This window comes from Podarcis liolepis, assembly GCF_965112155.1.
Source record: "Podarcis liolepis genome assembly, chromosome: 6".
Classification (NCBI taxonomy): Eukaryota; Metazoa; Chordata; class Lepidosauria; order Squamata; family Lacertidae; genus Podarcis; species Podarcis liolepis.
Genome location: NC_139559.1, coordinates 24,064,438 through 24,071,036, shown reverse-complemented (window position 1 = coordinate 24,071,036; position 6,599 = coordinate 24,064,438).

The window sequence follows — 6,599 nt, the reverse complement described above, 5'->3', positions numbered from 1 at the left end:
CGGCTCCCCTCGTACGGCCGGAGAGAGGGAGGCGGGTCCCTCGTTCCCGATTAGCATAATACTCCAGCCGTCTCCTCCTCCAGCCGGCGGGCCTTTGAAATGCGCACCCCTACCAATCGGGGGACGAACCCCCGCAGCGCAGCATCAAACAAATGCCTTCTAAAAAGAGAGAGAGAGGAAGAGGGAAACAAAGGCAGGGATGAGAGACAAGAGAAAGTGGAGAGGAGGATGCCCCAGGCAAGGATGCCAGCTTCAGGGAATGTTGGCCGGGGGCTGTGCGTTTCTTAGGCCTCTGGTGCCCCGATCCAGCACATCTGAGCCACGTAAACTGCCATGTGCAGCTGGCACCCCAGTAGCTCACAGACAAAGGGGGGTTGGTCCTGGTCCAGCATCCTGTTTTTACAATGGCCACCCAGATGCTGGTGGTAAACCTGCAAGTAGGACCCAGGCACAAGAGCACTGTCCCGTCCTGGGCTTTCCAGGAACTGCTATTCAGAAGCATTGCTGCCTCCTCCAGCTGTGGAAGCAGAGCATCCCCATCATGGCTAATAGCCTAATGATTGCCAGCCTCAACCTGTGGGTCCCCAGATGTTGCTGAACTACAACTCCCATCACCCCTAGCTAGCAAGGCCAGAGCTCAGGGATGATGGGAGTTGTAGTCCAACAACATCTGGGGACCCACAGGTTGAGAACCTAATCCTCCATGAAATTGTCTAACTCTTTTTTAAAGCCCTCCAGGTTGTTGGTCATCATTGCCTCCTCTGGGAGCGATGTGTCACAGATCACACTGGGGAAAGACGCAGAGCTCTTTCGGGGTTTTGCCATCTATTCCTTTTTCAAAGCATCAAAGTAGGGAGATGGGTTGCTCTTTGATGGCTAGGTTCCCCAGTCTGCCATAAGGGAAAGGCACTGTAGCCAGTGGAGGCTGGTCTACACACCAGTCTCAGACAGCTCTTGCCCAGTCCCTACTTGCCAGGCTTCTTACAGGCAACCAGCCAGAGCATGGCTCTGTCTGTCATTGACTGGCTTCACCTCCTGCCAGTATTCCTATCTTCAGCCCAACCACTCCCAATGGGCACAAGCCACCATTGTAATTCCAGGGATCCGATGCCTCCAACCTCATATGCTGCACCACCTGGTTCAATCACCTGCTCTTAGGTAGCACAGCCTGAGAGCCCCACCAGTCAGTGTTAGTGGGAGAGCATTCTGGGCCAGGTGAGCCAACTGTCTGATTCAGTGAACACAACAACACCTTACATCCTTCTGTCACCTGTGTGGCAGATTAGGGGAGGGCCTGTTTCCATTGACCAGGTCATAGGCCTAGCACACAAGTGACAATGAAGAAGAGCATGCATTTTTCTTTTTTAGCTTCTCCAATGTTGTTTCCCACCAAAAGCAAATAAACACAACCAACGCATTTTGGGGTGTGTGTGGCTTTTATAGAACAGCTTCCAGAATGGATGTGCAGTTTGGACAGACTGGACCTCTGCTAGATCTCATCTTAAGATACTAAGTGTTAGTAAGAAGCGCAGTTGTTTTTCATTCCCATGGATCTAGTCGCCACAAAACATTCAAAGTGGTAAAATTATCACAATTGTTTGCATACTGACCTGATCTTCTGAACTTTCCCCTTTCCTTGACCCCCTCAGTCCATTTGGAACATTAGATATATTGTTGACTTTGGACCTAAAAGACCTGGGTTCAAGTCATCAGCTACTCAGACCTGCAGTACCTCTCCAATACATTCATAGAGATTCTTGTAAGTGGTGAACACACAATTGTTTCACTGTGTATACAATACCAGCTTAAGACGCAGGTAGGTGATATTTTCCCCCCTCAATTTGGATTGAAGCTGGTTTTCGGGAAAATGCAACAAAATGGCCTTGGTCCTGTATACCTGAAGGAGTGTCTCCACCCCCATCGTGTAGCCCGGACACTGAGATCCAGCGCCGAGGGCCTTCTGGCGGTTCCCTCATTGCGAGAAGCGAGGTTACAGGGAACCAGACAGAGGGCCTTCTCGGTAGTGGCGCCCACCCTGTGGAACACCCTCCCTTCAGATGTGAAGGAAATAAGCAGTTATCCTATCTTTAAAAGACATCTGAAGGCAGCCCTGTTTAGGGAAGTTTTTAATATTTAATGCTGTACTGTTTTTAACATTCGATTGGGAGCTGCCCAGAGTGGCTGGGGAGACTCAGCCAGATGGGTGGGGTATAAATAATAAATTATTATTATTATATAAAATGAAGTTTTTAATAAGAAGCAATGGGGTAGATATGGATTGTGGCTTATGTTATGTGTACACATTTTCCCAAACCAGTGATGGTAGCACACTGGATGTAGAATAAACAGGAGTGCATACGCAGTCTTAAGGTTGTATTCAGCTAAGCCCTACCCAGAGCAGACTAATTGAAAATGAATCAACATAAGATGTCCATGTCCATTAATTTCAGTGGATCCACTCTTGGTAAGACTAGCATTGGCTACTGTCCTCAGAAACTGGGATTTGCTCTCGCAAATAGATATCACACTTCTTTCATGTGTAAACATGGCCAATACTCAGCCTCAGTTCCCCAGCTGACAATGGGGATCACCTTTCAGGTAAGTTGCGAAGATAAACAAGGTAAGAATATGTACTGTGCAACTTAAAAGTGCTACTAAAGCAATAGTGCCATATACTGACTGATTGTTCTGTATGTTGAGATCACATCATACTGGGTGGGGTTTGGAACTTTCTTGAAATGTGGCTTAGAGAAAGTTGACAGTGCACTTAAATTGGCTTTTGCATTTCCTGTATCTGTAAGGTTTGCAGAAATGGCATAGCAGCACTAGCAATTGAAAATAATGCTCACTTCCACTTTCTACAGATACATGCGCAAAGTGTGGGATAATAGCAATGTCGTATAACCTGTGCACACACCAACCAGAATTAATGCTCATTATACAGCAACACCACATAACTGAAGTGCCAATGTCATGTAAATGAATCAGGTTGAATGCTCAATAAGCAAGTCATGTCAGTGGAAGGGTTACTTGTCACCAGTAGTGAACAATGCAATGGTGGTGTTTACCTGACCTCCAGACAGCAAAGTTGCTGCTTCTTACTATGAGGGAGAGTAGGAGGAGCAAGGCGGTAGAGAGGCTGACACTGTGCAAGCACATCTGCAGGAGCACTGCATTGGCTCTGCTGGTGGGTTTGCACAGCACTGACTTCTCTGCCACCTTGTCCCTCCCACTCTCCCACCTGGTAAGCAGCAGTGACTCCACTGCCAGGAGGTCAGGTAAACACCATCATCTCACCTTGTGCCCCGTTATGGTTTGTCACAGTTACTGCCAAGAAGTTCTAGCATTCTTGGCACTCTGTGATCTTTCTCAGCAATACCTATACAAGATCTTTTTTCTATATACAAGGATAGAATTATGCAAAGCAGAAGATATATGTATATATAAAGAACTATATATACAGAACTATATATAAAGAACAGAAGATATATGTATATATAAAGAACTATGCCTAGTTGTACAGTATTTGAGTGTCCCCTGTGTGGGCTAAACTAACCCAGAAGTCCACCTTTCCCTCTATGTTTCCCATGCTCACAAAGCACCATGAGTATTTCTGATCTCACAGCGGCTCAGGAATGTCCCTTTCAGTGACATGATGATTAAGTAACTACACCCCCATCATTGCCATCACCTTGGCGAAATGTGTGTGTGTCATCATTTACTGTTGGGTGGTCTAATGGTACAGTGACAGCTATTCCCACACACAATTCTATAATGGTTTAACTACCATAGCTGCTATTATTATTATTATTATTATTATTATTATTATTATTATTATTATTATTATTTATTTGTACCCTGCCCATCTGGCTGGGTTTCCCCAGCCACTCTGGGCGGCTCCCAGCAGAATATTAAAAACACAATAAAACATCAAACATAAAAAAACTTCCCTAAACAGTGCTGCCTTCAGGTGTCTTCTAAAAGTCAGATGGTTGTTTATTTCCTTGCCCTCTGAAGGGAAGGTGTTCCACAGGGAGGGTGCTACTACCAATAATAATAATAAACCAAGAAGAAGAAGAAGAAGAAGAAGAAGAAGAAGAAGAAGAAGAAGAAGGAGGAGGAGGAGGAGGAGGAGGAGGAGGGGGAGGAGGAGGAGGAGGAGGAGGAGGAGATTGCCCACACAAGGTAGACATATGAAGCCAGGCCCAAACTACAGTGGTACCTCAGGTTACATACGCTTCAGGTTACATACGCTTCAGGTTACATACGCTTTAAAGATTCCATTAACCCAGAAATAGTGCTTCAGGTTAAGAACTTTGCTTCAGGATGAGAACAGAAATCGTGCTCCGGCGGCGCAGCAGGCCCCGTTAGCTAAAGTGGTGCTTCAGGTTAAGAACAGTTTCAGGTTAAGTACGGACCTCCGGAACGAATTAAGTACTTAACCTGGGGTACAACTGTACTGTATCCACGGAATCACTAACTGGATTGATAAATTGGTCAATTTTGGTTTCTATCTTTTTCTAAATTCATTAGGGTTTTAATTAAATTTCTCCCAACATACACATTCTTGTATGCATATTTGCCTTTCAAACACTTTTTTGTATGCAATTTGCATGTTATTTTCACTTATATATGCATTTTTATCCACACTTTCTCCTAATATAAGCATTTTTCTGCACTTTTTCAGTTGGAGAACACCATCAGAAAATTGCAGAAGTGTGTTGCATTTCAGCTCATAAATTGTTTCAGGGAATGAGAATTAGGTAGGCTCATGGTCAAATTTCTCCCCTACCCATAACTGTGCAGCTACTGGTTTAGGGTTTTTTTTTTGTCTCATGGGGTAGACACTGAGCCATTTTGAGGCCTACCAGTGAGGTTCTGGTCCAGGGCAATCCAAAGAGAAGAGAATTCACTCCAAACTGTAACATTTTTCAAAAGAAAGATCAGCCTTTCTTCTTTCTCTACTAGCATGGGTTTAGTCAGTGAGTGACTCCCCGCCCCCAGCATGAAGAGAACTAAGGCTGCAATCCTAGCACCTGGGAGTAAGCCTCATTGAATTCAATGCAACTTCATTCTGAGTAGACATGGTAGACTTATTTATTCTGTTACCTGCCAAAGAATTGTGGCTTATCTGTTTCATTGATTTAAAATGCCTGTTTTATATGCCGTACAGTCAGGGGCGCCGACTTATAAAAAATATTGGGGGAGCCCGCGAAAGCTCATGAATAATAAATAAGCTCATGAATATGCAGATAAAGTGGCGCCGCCTCCTTGTGAGCGAATAGGGGAGAGCGTGCTGCGCCTATTAATCAGCTCCGAAGGAAATTGGGTGGAGCTTTTGCTCGGGAGGGAGGGCAGGAGGCATGCAGCCCGACCCTGTGCATTTTGGGCTGGGGGAGGGGCGGTGGTGGTGCTCTGCTGGAGGGACGCCCGAGATTATTGGGGGGACGGAGCCCCCCCAAATGAATTTTTGAGGGGGCTCGGGCCCCCTCAGGCCCCATGGAGTCGGCGCCTATGCGTACAGTCAACCCTGTGCATGCTTATGTAGAGGTAAATTCTGTTGAGTTTACTGGGGCTTACTTCTTAGTAAGTGTGCATGGGATTGCAGGTTTCGGATATTATTTACAAGCCAAGAGCCTTCAGGATCAGAGACGGCTTTGAAACAGATTAATGAAAACTTGTCCTGCCTACTCTAGCCAAGTTGCTAAAAGCACACAAAAATTAAATAAAAGTATTCAGATAAAGCTTTGTGTTTGGACAATCATCTATCTATTCCTCCTATTTTTAGTCAACATCTAAAGTTGATTATAGGTGTTTGGAAGGCTGTCAAGTTTACTCCACAAAAATCCAGAGAGGCCTTCGTGACCTCTCTCGTACCTGATTGCCATCTTCATGTAATTTTTTTTGAATGGCCCCCAGGGCAGCCAATCAGGGGGTCTTTTGAGTGAGCTATCCCAGGATAAATCATCACTGGACAACATCGCCTCCTTTGTCCAGCAGAGGTCACTCCATATCACCAGAAAGGTGAGTAATTTTGAAAAGCAGGGCGAAGGCTGTGTCTGTGCCAGAACTGATAACACTCTTTAGCTGCAGCACCAGGTGAAGGAATAGGAGGCACACCAGTTATAGAATACTCCCTTTTAAACAAGAAGGGGGGGGGGAGAGAATGCAAATCTATAGCATCCATCAGTCTTCCCTTGGCTGTGACCAAAATAAAAGGTCCTTCCCCAACATGAAAACAGGGGAGAAACATGTTTCTTATTCCAATAGAATGAAACAACAGGCCTAAAACTGTATCACTATCATTTGCAAAATTATCTAACACTGCCATTAACCCAGCTTTGTGCAGACAGAAGCAGGGCCGATGTAAGCCTCATCTGATGTGGCTGCTGCAGAAAAATAGTTGGTGTGAGCAAACTTTGCATAGTGATGCAATCAAGTCCTAAATTTTGGGTGGGGGTTGGATACCGGGTTCCTGAAAACCTCATAGACTGCTTAGGAACTCGAGGCTTTTGGTGCCCTTTAAGAAACCTGTAGAAGAACATTTCAACTTCACAGGACACTGTTAGTGACCTATGGTGGCCATTCATGAGCAAAGG